Here is a 13,414-nt window from a genome sequence, read left to right on the forward strand (position 1 = left end):
ACCAAACTGGCTGGGTTATCTTTGGGAGTTTCTATTTAGGTGTTTTGATTCCCACCCACTCCCTTGGGTTAGTCATTCTGGGCTAGATTATGCAGCAGTGCCAATCCAAAAGTCTCAGGTGCAAAACCTACATGTCACACTTAATGTCTCAAGAAGGCTCAGCCTCAGCTAGTGGTGCAGGCTGATAGAGGCTGGACCACTGGGCGTGCTGCTGGTTGCTATGGCAAGGGAAGAAGGAATGTGGGATGCACCACTGGGTCCTAAAGTTTTCTTCCCAGAACTGACACAGTTTCAAGCCATATCAAGCCACATGACCATACTTGAAAGGGGCAAAGAAGTGAAATCCTACCAGGTGCACAATGGGAGTAGCCCTAAGGGTGCCACAGCCCCATTACTGGGGAATCCTGAAACATTCTGGCTATTTTTTTAATATATATTTAAAATTTCTTAAATTATAGTTTACATTCAACATTATTTTGTATTAGTTTCAGATATACAGCACAGTGGTTAGATAATCATGTACTTTATAAAATGGTCCCCCCAATATTTCAAGTAGCCACCTAGCCCCACACATAGTTATTTGATATTATTGGCCTTGTTTCGTAGTGTAGTGGTTCTCTTGTTCACCTAACACCCTGGCTATTGTTGATAATTATCAGGAGCATGTATTAGGCAGTCTCGAGTGGATCTTTTTGAGGAATTGATTATAACCTTGACCTGAAATCAAAGCATACCCTGCACCCTCACATTCAGCCAAATGACTGTGACCTGTTACAGAAATGCTGAGAAAAGGCTGGGTTCATAAACTGCTGTTGATGGTCACTTCTCTCCTTTGGGGGTATAAAAGTGGGTAGGACTCCTTTGGTTTTTCTACTCAAAGCCAAAGTATCAGGGGAATGGTAGTGAGAGGATCATTTCTGAAAACTAAGTTTTGCAGGAAAGAAAGAGAAGCGTCACTGGCTTTCCCCCAAGCAGTCAGACTCACGGCTCTGCTCTGCTCCCAGTGTGGGGTAACAGGCATGACTGCAGTGAGCGGTGGTGTGTCCCTAAGAGGAAACCAATCTAGGCCCACATGGGGTGGAGAAAATGTGAGAATGGGGGCCTCAGGTTTGTTGGAGACCGCTTAGGTGTGGGGAGAACGGGCCTGTGGCAAAGGAGGTGCCTTGATGGCACCAACAGGAAAACGTGGGCCGATCCTGTGAGTTATAGTCAATAACAGGGGAGCTGCTGGGGACTGAGCCCTTCGCTGGTTGGCTTTTTGGGGCCTGCGCAAACATACACTGACTCTTCAGACCATGAGCTATCGGCTTTCTAAATGCAGAGGAAGATCAGTCTAGTCAACATCACCAAGGACAGTTCATGTTAGGAAGGGCTCATTACCACCCACAAGGAAAGCAGCCGGGCAGCATGGTGCCCTGAGGTAAGGACCTAAGGTAACATTAGCCCTCTCCCTCCTTGTTCCGAGGCAGGGTTTGGGATGGGGTGCAAGTGTGGGGGCACATACCCCTCCACCCCAGACTCCTGGTACCATAAATCTAGCCTGTGCTGGTGGCGGGCGGGGGGGTAAACTCTGAGCTGAACAGAATATGAGATTGAAGATGGGAAAGTCTAAGTGGTCACTTAAATGAGATTGCTACTTAAATAACCAAAAGCGACTGCCAAGTCATGGATTGAAATTAGAGATATTAAAAGAGTTGGCTCAGGAGTGAGAAAGGTGAACTTTGACAATGTAAAGCGAGTAGCAGAGAAAAAATGAAGCCCATCTTTGTTTACACCTCAGTAAATTGAGACTGTAGTCAGCCTGGCTCCACATAATAAAGCAACTCACATTGGTGCAGGGACTTCTGTCTAAAAAATGCTTTTCTGTGCTTCTTCTCCACGGGTCCTTTTAGCAGCCTGAGGTACATAGGACAAATATTATTATCTTGGTTTTAGATGAGGAAACTAAGGTTGCAAGTGATGGAGTGACTTGTCCGAAGCTACATGGTCAGTAAGCATCTTAACCACCAGCTGTGCCCAGTCTGTCTGATTTCCTTTCTGCTCTCCTAACATGATGGATGAAGGAAACAGCTTTAGCATTCAGGTAAATCACTGATTAAAGGAAATAGTGGAACCAAGGGAAATTTTGCAAATAGGTAGAGAATGGAGCAAAAATGAGAGTGTTTCTCACCGTCAGATATTTGGTCCATAAGCGTCCAAGTCCCCTGAGTATGACTCTATTAAAAGTTCAGGTTGTTAACATTCACCCTCAGACCTCTAGAATCAGAATTTCACAGCTGCTGCCCAGCATTATACACGCGTAACAAACTCCCTCCTGTGGTTCTCATCATCCCAAGGGGTCTGAAGTCAGATGCAATGCCTTCATGCTTCTTTGGCTCTTTTTTTCCTTAGATCTTGCTAAGGATCAAATGTGGTACTTTGATAATACTTTACAAAACTGGTTCATTTAATCTTCACAACTCTCCAAAGAGATAGGTGCTAATCTGTCCATTTTAAAGTTAAGAAAACTAAGGCACAGACATTGAAATAACTTGCCCAAAGTCCCACAGTTAGTAGGCAGACAAGCTAGGATTCAAACCCAGGCCTGTTGGACTCATGAGCCTATGGGGTCAGCTTTCAGGCTCCATCGCCTCTGTGCATCTTCTGCTGTCATGTTGCCCAGGTTTTTCTAAGCCCTTTGATTATATAGCAAAATGAGTTGCTCTCTCATGTCTGAAAAAAAAATCAAACATATTCAGAGCCAGGCAACTTAACTGAGGTGAGATAAGCTCATTTTTCAGTCCTACAAAAGTCATCGAAGAATGTTTGCAAAGGATGCTATTGACACACGGATTTAGCTCTCAATAATTTATTAATCTATTAATGTCTCCCTTTTTTTCTATTTTATTCTCGAGGAAGCAGCCAAGCTTTCTCCTAGGGTGTGTTTTATTGTGAGGATGAAGATAATTGTTAATGGGTTTTCCATTATAGCTTGAGAATTGCACCCTGAGAATATCAAAGCTGGGTAAGGGGCTGAGGAAGGAAGAGGGAGAGGAGCCCACCCAGCGCCTTGTTTCATCTTGCTTCTGAAACATCCATTGAACTAAAGGTCCTCTGAAGTGCAGAGGGTCCTTGCCATCACAGCCTAGTTTCAGAATCTTTTTCATGCCTGTGTCGCTGACTTAGCCTCAAAAGTTTAGATACCTCATGGAAGCCATCTCACATGCTATAGTCCATCTTCTTGGACTATACAGAAACCCTTGCCTGTATTCAATAGAAAGAGTTTAGCATGGGGATCTGGTTTAGTAAACTTTATTGTGGGAATCCTTTCTCATAATATACTTTAAATATATTACAATTTTATTTCTATATGTTATGATTGAAATATAGCATAAGTTTATTTATCAAATATACCTCAATAATAAAGCTGAGAAAATATCTAAGGATCTAGTTGCAGAGGTGTTGGAAGAGCTGAAAGTAAAGAGGGAAAGGTGAGCCAACCTGCAGTTTACCAAATGCAAGAAGGTGCTACTACAGGTAGAACTGGAGGAATTAGGAGAGGAGATGGTGTTATCAGAATCCAAAAGTCAGGGATGCCTGAGAGAGCGGAACCTTGGAGGGGACAGTGGCCCAGGGGACCGTGTGGCTGGGACTGTCAGGTGAAAGCTGAAATTCTGGAGGAGTAGCTACTCAGGTGACCTGGGGCTAAAGCAGGGGTCTCCCAGAAAGAGTGAGGAGCACCGAGGGAATGTGTACCCCGCAGGAACTGGGAACCTGCAGAAGATGCAGCCACTGACAAGTTGCTATCTGAGCAGAGAGGTGAGGAGAAATACCCTGGCTGCTCCTCTCTTTCTGGCCTCCAGGCTTAGAGCATTGCTTCCCATTAGCGACGGAGACTTGGAATTGTAGTTTTCAGCAGTCTACTTCCTGTGATAGAGAGCAACTGGGCAAATGATATGTACAGACACTAAAAGGAAATGACATGTGAGTGACATCGCAATTATAGCTTAAGAATGGGGGGGACGCACAAAGTCTGGAAGCACAGAAAAAATACATAATACATAGTTGATTGATATTACATTTTAGTAGGTATGTTCATGACATGTTCATTGTTTTGACCCTCATTGGTAGTCCTTAGCTCAGTGCACTATGAAAGCTGCCACAATAATGAAAAGTTAATGCATTTCCAGCATCCCTGTGTGGCCATATGATATCTGTTGCATCCCATGACTTGTACCTTTGATTTTCATTGCACAAACCTGCATCTTTAGCACATCCCCAAAGAACTGTGTTCAATCTGTTTTTAAAACAATCATCTATATTTCCATCTGCTTTACATACATTAACTTGTTTAATTAGCTATTATTATGCACTAAGCTCCTTCTGTAATTTGTTCCACAGAGAAAATCTGAGTTAAGCTACAGCAAAGTAAACTTCTTCCATTTTTGCACTCTCAGTTTCATGACAAGTAACTGAGGGCCTGGTGGTTAGTATGAACTGAAGAAATAAATCGGGGATAAACTCTGCCGTGTGCTTTAGTTCATTTCAAAACTGTGGCTTGCAGTGTAGAGATGAAGAAGTGCTGGCACTTAGGAAGCCAGGAAACCTGGGAAGCACTGCTGGAGCATCACAGTTTGAGTGGAACTGAAGATCTGAAGTTCATTCATTACTAATCCAGAGAGCAAAATTCAAGGCAAAAGGCCTGCGGTGAGGTTATTAGGACAGACGCTCGCCTCGGACTCTCCAGCGACCATGCGGGACACACGGGGCCTGCGAGCTGTTCTCTCTTCCCCTCCTGTCTAGATGATTGGTCCCAGCACCCAGCTGTCCAAGCTGAAAGCGTCAGGCTTTCTCACTTCGATTGCCTCCCACATTCCTTGGCAACAAGTCCTGTAAATCCTATTTCTTTTGCCTTTTTTTTTCAGTCTGTTTTGCTCACACTCACGAATGTGGTTTTATTTCAAATCCACATGCACTTACACCTAGTCTGCTGCAACAGCTTCCTAACTGGCTTCCAGATTGGTTTATTCATTCAATAAATCTTCTAATCTGTGTTTCCATGTGGTTACTGGAGTGATATTCCGAAAATCCTGGCCTAATCAAGTAACTCCTTGGTTAAAACCTATAGTGGACCAAATAGGAAAAGCTATGAACTAAACTTCATTACAACTTGTCTTCAAACAAAGGAAAAATCTAAAGCTCTTCAGCATGACACGTGAGAGCTTCCTGGCCCGCCGACCCAGGGCCACAGCGCCCTCCTGAAGTGTCCTTGGCGCGGGCTCTTTGCCTTCCAAGGACAGAGCCTTAGCCAGGGCGGCGCAGGCGTGGTTGTAACATTGCAGGCGCCTGTAAGCTCTGGTTCTCTGCCTTTGGGGTGCCTGGCAGGATGCTCTTCCCCTTCTAGGGGGGTGGGTCCGTGTGACCAGTTCTGGCCGATGCGTTTTGTGTGGCTGTGATGTGGGTCCCTCCTGGACCCCAGCACTTAATTGCTGGTGCGAGTCTTTCCTTTGCCATGTGTTTGACGGTGCTCAGCGCGGAGGCCGCTCCGTCAGCCTCCCTCCCAGAGAAAGGAGACTTGGTGCAAAGCTCCGCAGTGACAGGCGCGCAGCACGAGTGAAAAGGGAACCTTTCCCGCAACAAGCTTTTCTGTTTGCTGGTAGTTGTTGCCACGGTGCAAGAGTTGGCAAAGTTTTTCTGTAAAAGCCCTGTGGGCCACGTAGGCAGTTCACCCCTTTGCCGTCCCCCCTCATGATCCTTAATATTGTCAAAACAGACCGCAGGCTGGATTGTGCCAAGGGCCGCAACTGCCATCCCCATCCTCTGCTATAGTAACTAAAGACCGGAAAGAAACATGTGGCTCTTCCATCGTTGCTTTTCCCTGTGAGCCTCTTCAGCTCTCGCTCGTCTCTGGACCAGCTTCCTCTGCTTCTTGCCCTGTACATGGCCTAATGCAGTCACCACAGAGGGCTCCACAGAGCTGCCCTTGTCACAACGTTTCAGCTTAAGTACCTCTGATCTTCCCTGAGGACCATCTGCTTGGTAACTTAACCAGTGTATTGGGTAAGCCATCATCTTTGATCCAATCAGCACCAGCAGACTGCAGGTATATAGTCTCTCCTTTCAGGAGCTGAGGGTGTGGCAGGCTCTCTGGAAGGGATGCAACAGGGAACGTTTATAGATGTTTCTGGTAAAGTACTCGAACATTTTGTACAGGCCCTTTCCCATCCCCTTGTTTAGACTATGTGGCACATATGTTCTTTCTCGGCTCTTCACCTATCTTCCGCTCATATCCCAAGATTCAGCCTAAACATCTCCTCTGTGTGGTCTTTCCTTAACCATTAACATCATCTCATGCCTGACATTCAGCCCAACTGGGCAAAATTTGTTGCTTCTCCTTTGTAGTCCCATATTACCTTATATAAAAATACCAAATTAATATAATAATGTAATGATTAAATGTATATCTCCCTTAAAGGGGCTCAGCTTGATGAAGAACCCATAGCTCATTAACTATCACGACAGCTTTCTTTGCTGCAGGGATACTACCACCTTAGTCCCTGAGGGACACTATCCCATGATAATTTCTATTATTTTAAGTTTAGATTTGCCTTTGGCAGCCATATCTGAGACCCTTAGTAACAATAATTACTTCAAAATACATTCAATAAATTTACATTGTCCTCTAGCAGAATATAATCTAATTTTTATAAGAAAATTTTTTCAGAAGTGCAGAAATTGCAAAATCTATAGACAGCCATGTATAAAACTTAGCCTCCCAAATAAAATTCTAGCCCGAAGGTTAACAAGAATTAGGTAACTGCTGCTTACAGACTAAACTCAAGTGACAGCATTCTCTGCCCCCAGTGCAGTGCAACGTTACAGACGTTTTAGCCAGTTGGGAGAGAGCTTTAGTTACCAAACTGCCACCAGCTGGGCCAACTTTAATAAAGCATGAAGTTGCTATGTATGCCATGTCTGTTTGGTTTCAGCATTTAGTATATGTACTGATTGCTTTCAGTTTTGGGAATGCAAATAGTAAATAGATCAATATGTGTAAAATATTATTTGGCAATGTTTAAATGTGGTAATATTACTTTTTAAGCATTTAGGGACATATTTTAGCATGTGATGTCATTTAAAAGTAAAATTTTCCCTCTTTAAACATAATTTAATATTTGAAAATGCCAAAGTTTATGACTTGGGAACCCTTTTTAGGCATTTCAGTCTTAGAATGGTCAAACTCAGTCAAAAAACAATCAGTTATTACTTAATGATGAACTCATTTTACTTGCAGATTAGCACATTCTTTTTCTTTGCTCACAATTGGGCAGTAAACTGTTCTGTTTGAGTATTACTGATACTGCTTGGATGGTAAGAAACTTGGATTAGCAATGCTCTTGAGGCTAGAAGTCAGGGGTGATAAAGAGGAAATAAGGTAGAGTGGCCAACAGGTGGTTGAGGGAGAAGCAGTGAATAATTGCTGGGGGAATGAGTGGCGAGAAGAGAAGCCAGTGTTTAGAGACAAAGGAAAGGGGGAAAGTCCCCAGAGAGAGAGAAAATACAGATCAAGAAGAATAAGCCATATTTTTATGGAAATTGACCACTCACCAGTGTACAGATCCTTATTAGTGCCTGTTAGAATTGGGGGTATGTTTCATGTTATTCCCATGGCGAAGGGCCACAGGAACATACAAACTTTGCCTTGTGCAAGCTACCCATTTTCCCATGAGCTCCTCATGACAGATACATGGTTAGGAGCGGTAATCAGTGAGGGGTGACTAGGTCTTACTACGGTTGATCCTAAACACCATGGCAAAATTCTAGTGAGATATCTTGACTAAATTGGATTTTTCTTTCTTCAAAGCCAGTTAGGCCTAATCAGCCTTAGATAAAGCAGGTTGTGAAGATGGCACTATTTGTTCCCCCTTATCCCAAAAGTTCAAACACAGGACTCTGGTTCAATCACAGTGAGATAAGATGTCCGATTTCCACCAACAATGGGCAATGGAGCTGGGCCGAGCTGGCCTAAGTTCCCTTCCAAAGCTACCTGACAGGAAGGACAGAGCATCTAAGGAGAGACAGAGAGATGCCAGTGCCCCTGCAGCAGCAGCCTTTGGCTTGTACCATCTCTTTGGGGATCAGGAAGAAAGAGAAGAGAGGCCATGACCACATATGACATGACCTATATGACCTGTATCCCCTCTGGAAGTTGCCGTATCAACGTTCTTAAATTTTAGCAACTCTTCCCTGCTTGGGAAGCCAATTTTCTTGCTTCTGATCCCAGGGAAGTAGGAATCAGTTTAGGAGTGAGAAAGGCAGGAAACTGTCTTGACTCCTCCTAGAGACCAAGAGTGCCTCACTTTTCACTTTACTCCTTATGTTATTTAAATATATTGAAGACAGAATCGAATAGTGTCTACCAAGTGCAATATTTAGTTCATTTCAGATTTTTGTGAATTTCCATTGAACACAACTGTTAATTGTTTATAAATCTCTGACCCTTGGATGCTAAATATTACCAATATTTCAGACTTCAGCTAAACTCCTGGCCCAGATATGAGCAGTCTTGTATCTGACCCCTTTACCACAATGATCTTATTTCTGAATATTGCCTGCCCACCTGACCAAAGACCTCCCAACTCCTCTTTAAGTGCCCTCACATCTTCAACTCAAGTTACTGATTCTCAACTTTTAAGAGAGTAGGCATTTGAGCAGCCCACATTTTCCAGTAGGAAAGTTTTTTGTTTTTTAAAAAACAACAGCAAAAGAGGTTTTTACAAGGGACCAATTTAGCAACATTCATTTCCAAAGTCATTTTTTATGGACTGCAAATAAATTTGCAAAATCATGTATTTTCATGGTAATAACATGACCCGGAAATTAGAAGATAATTAAACTCAAGGCATGTAAGAATAGTACTACAAGAATAATTTACTTCTCAGTGCCAAGAGTCAAGATTTTATGCTGCTAAGCCCTAACTCAAAAGGAATTGGTACTGAAGTTCCAAGCTGAGGGCTGCCTCCGCAGTTGCCAGATGTAATGGATGATCGCATGGAGTGGAAGCAGTGGTGTAGGAATGTGTGGAGATGATTTGTTACAAAAGTTTATTGTGATTTTAAAGCAAGTTCTGTGTTCCTGGTAGAAAGTGAATATAGTCATCTCAGTGGCCTATATAAAGCACTACTGCCCTTTTATCCATTTTGAGTTTATTCCTGTGTATGGAGTAAGTTGGTGGTCTGTTTCATTTTTTTTGCATGTATCTGTCCAATTTTTCCAACACCATTTATTGAAGAGACTGTCTTTACTTCATTGTATATTCTTACCTCCTTTGTCAAATATTAATTGACCATAATGGTGTGGGTTGATTTCTGGGTTCTCTGTTGTTCCACTGATCTATATGTCTGTTCCTGTGCCAGTACCAGGCTGTTTTGATTACAGCGGCTTTGTAGTATAACTTGATATCTGGTATTGTGATCCTTCCAATGTTGTTCTTCTTTCTCAAGATTGCTGTGGCTATTCGAGGTCCTTTTTGGTTCCATATAAATTTTTGTAGTCTTTGCTCTAGATCTGTGAAATATGCTGTTGGTATTTTAACAGAGATTTAATTGAATTTATAGATTGCTTTGCATAGTATGGACATTTTAGTGATGTTAATTCTACCAATCCATGAAGGCAGTATATTCTTCCACTTGTTTATATCTTCCTCTATTTCTTTTTCAGTGTCCTGTAGTTTTCTGAGTACAGGTCTTTCACCTCCTTGGTTAAGTTTATTCCCAGGTATTTTAATTTTTTGTTGCAATGGTAAATGGGATTTTTTTTTTTTTTTTTAGTTTCTCTTTCTGAGAGGTCATTATTGGTGTATAAAAATAACATTGATTTCTAAGTGTTAATTTTGTATCCTGCAACATTGCCCAATTCATTTATTAAATCTAGTAGTTTTGGGGGGGAGTCTTTAGGGTTTCCTATGTACAATATCATGTCATCTGCGAATAATGAGAGTTTTACTTCCTCCTTTCTAATTTGGATGCCTTTTATCTTTTCTTCTTGTCTGATCACTGTGGCTAGGACTTCCAGTACTATGTTACCCCTGTCTTGTTCCTGTTCTTAGGGAAAATGTTTTAGTTTTTGTCCACTGAAAGTCGTGAAACCATAAAAACCCTAGAAGAAAACGTAGGCAGCAAAAAATCAGACATCTCAAGTAGCAGAATTTTCACCAATACATCACCTTGGGCAAGAGAAACAAAGGAAAAGATAAACAAATGGGACTATAAAACTAAAAAGCTTCTGCACAGCAAAAGAAACCAGCATCAGAATGGAAAGGAAGCCCACTGTATGGGAGAACATATTTGCCAATGATACATCTGATATGGGGTTAATTTCCAAAATATATAAAGCACTCATACAACTAAAAAAAAAAAAAAAAAAGACAATCCAATTAAAAAATGGGCAGATGACCTAAATAGACACTTCTCCAAAGAGGACAAATGGCCCAGAGATCTGTAAGACAATGCTCACCATCGCTCATCATCAGAGAGATGCAAATTAGAACGAGCCGCTCCGCTGGGCTCCCCCGCACCCTGGAGGTCTGGGCTTCCTCTGGGACCTCAGACATCTCCTCATTCTGATGGTGGTGTGATGCTGCTGATTTGTGCTTGTTTCATCTCAGGTTTCAGTTTCCAGACTTGTTTCTTTTTAGACACCAGTAACCATTTATTTATAAGCCTCAAATGGTTATTAGTGTGTACATGGAGGCAGGTGGACATGCTGGTGATGCACAAAGTAAATGGGTTTGCACCTACAGTTTAGGTTATTTTTCTGGTACATTTGACACTAATGTTGTGACTGAGCTGCCACGGTAAGATTAATTATATAAACATTTTTGCTGACTTTATGAGCAGCCAAGTTGATTGTTTTACTTGATTTTCTAAGCTTTGTGCCGAACAGCAAGATAGCAAGATGGGCAACATTTCTTGGTTTTGCTCAGCACCTTCGTGGGTGAAGTGCCCAGAGCAGTCGGATGTAATAAGCCTCTGGGGAGGGTGTTGTGAGCAACAGTGTCCCAGCTGCTTGATGGGAAAGAGAAGCAGAAAACCACTCTGTTCTTGGAATTTTGCAAACATTTGGGTTGTGCAGGACTCTGCAAAGTAAGAACTGTGCCTCTAAAGGGGGTGTAAACGTGCCCTACACACACACAAAGGCCATTTGTTCAGCCAATATTGACCCAAAACACCTTGAGCTGCAGACGGTTCGGGTCTCCCGGGCTCGGCTTTTCTCCTTCCCAAGATGGGCATAGTTAGGGCACTTCCCTGTGCTCCCTGGACTGCTCACATCAGGGTCCCAGGGCAAGTCAAGTCACACAAAATCAGAACCACCGAAGTACAGTCTGCGCACACCCCGTTACAGTTTAGGAGGCAGCTCCACTCCCTCTTGAGGTGACAGGGAAATCCCGAAGCCTCTGACTGAGTGCGTCACAGCCACTCCATAGGAGTCACTGCCCAAGCGCCTGTGTGCACTGCCAGGGAAGCTCGAGTCGTCTGCCAGGGGCTTGGAGTGGGAGTTCTTTGCTGAGATTACAAACCCCCCTGGGCCTGATGTTTCAGGCCTTTGGCATTCACAGCTACTTCCCCGGAGTGAGGATGGGTCCCGGGCTCTCTCAAAGCCCGCATCCCTACTGAGAGTGAGCCAGCCAGTTCCCGCACCGGCCTGCCTCCTGGGGCACCCAGGCCCCACAAGGCCTGAATCTCTAGGCTGGCGGGCAACTGCTGGTTTCATCCCTGAAATGCAAACTCGGGCTTAATGACTCCCAAAGCAAGGGAGCCCAGGCCTGGTGAGCAAAGCCTTGAACCCGTTTTGCGCTGGGCCTGGAGAAAAACACCCTTGGTTTTCTCACTCCCATAGGTGGGTGGAAAGGAAGCACAAAGAACTATTTCTAGAAATGTACCCACCTCCCTTGCATTTGAATTCAGTTTTCTAATGTATGTTTGATGCCTTGGTCAGAGTCCAGGAAGCAGAAGACAAAGATGGGGGAACAGTGCCCAGAGGACGACAGGACTGTCCCACACCTGCTGTGGGTATCGGGAGAGAGCGAGTGCACCGGCCTGAGGGAGCCCGGGCCTTTGCAGGCAAGGCCGTGTGGAAAGGAAGGCTGCCACTCGTGTTCGTGGAGGGACGCTGCCTGGAGAAAGGGGGAAATGAGTACGCTGACCTGGCTGTCTCCTGCCTCTGTCCCCACCCAGGGAGTGGAGGAGCCAAGGGAGCCCGCAGGGCAGGAGCGGAGGACGCGGGAGGGGCAAGCGGAAGACACCCAGCTCGCCCTCCTTCCAGGGGCCCATTTCCTGACCTTAGCGGACGCTCCTGGGTACCAGTCACCAGCATCACCTAACGCCAGGCCCTGTCCTGAGCGTTTTACATGCAGTACCTACAGTGACCCTCTCAACAGAACTGTGGGCTAGAAACGGTTATTTTAGGCATGAAAAACTGGAAACTCAGAGAGCTCAAAGAATTCAGCCCTTTCATTTCAGAGGTAATTTCGCAATCAGGACACTAACTTTATCTATGGAAGTGACAGACCAAGCAGCCATATTTTAGTTTGAGTGCCAGTAGGTGATGTACTGATTCAATAGAGAAACCTTGTTCATTACCTGTCACTAAAGAAGCTCAAATCTAGTGGCAGTGATGCCCTGCTTCCTCTCCTTGGCCCTTATTTACTTTATTTATATGTTTATTTCTTCTTTTTAATTGAAATTTTTTATTGTTGACACTATTGCAGATGTCCCCCACTCCCCCTCTGTCCCCCACCATCCAGCCCCTGCCCCCTTCACTTGGTCCGCACCTCACTATTGTCTGTGTCCATGGGCTATGCATATATGTTCTTTTTATTATTATTGAATGATTTTTTTTTTTTTTAGAGAGAGAGGGACAGAGAGAGTGAAACATTGATGTGAGAGCCGAACATTGATTGCCTGCCTCCTACTATGGATCAAACCGGCGACCCAGGCATGTGCCCTGAATGGGAATCAGACCGGTAATATTTTGGTGCATAAGATGACTCCCAGCCAACAGAGCCACACCAGCCAGGGCTGCATATATGTTCTTTAGCTAATCCCTTCATTTTTCTTTATCCAGTCAGCCCTACCCCTCTCTTTTCTAACATTTGTCAGTCTGTTCTATATACCATGCCTCTGGTTTTATTTTGTTTGTCAGTTTATTTTGCTCATTAGATTCCACGTATGAGTGAGATCATATGGTATTTTTCTTTCTCTGCCTGGCTTATTTCACCTAGCATAATAACCTCCAGGCCCCTCCATGCTGTCTCAAAGGGTAGGAGATCCTTCTTTTTTACAGCTGCGTAGTATTCCATGGTGTGGATGTCCCACAGCTTTTTTATCCACTCATCTACTGATGGGCACTTGGGCTGATTCCAGATCTTAACTAT

This window comes from Miniopterus schreibersii (genome assembly GCF_964146895.1).
Source record: "Miniopterus schreibersii genome assembly, chromosome: 15".
Taxonomy (NCBI): domain Eukaryota; kingdom Metazoa; phylum Chordata; class Mammalia; order Chiroptera; family Miniopteridae; genus Miniopterus; species Miniopterus schreibersii.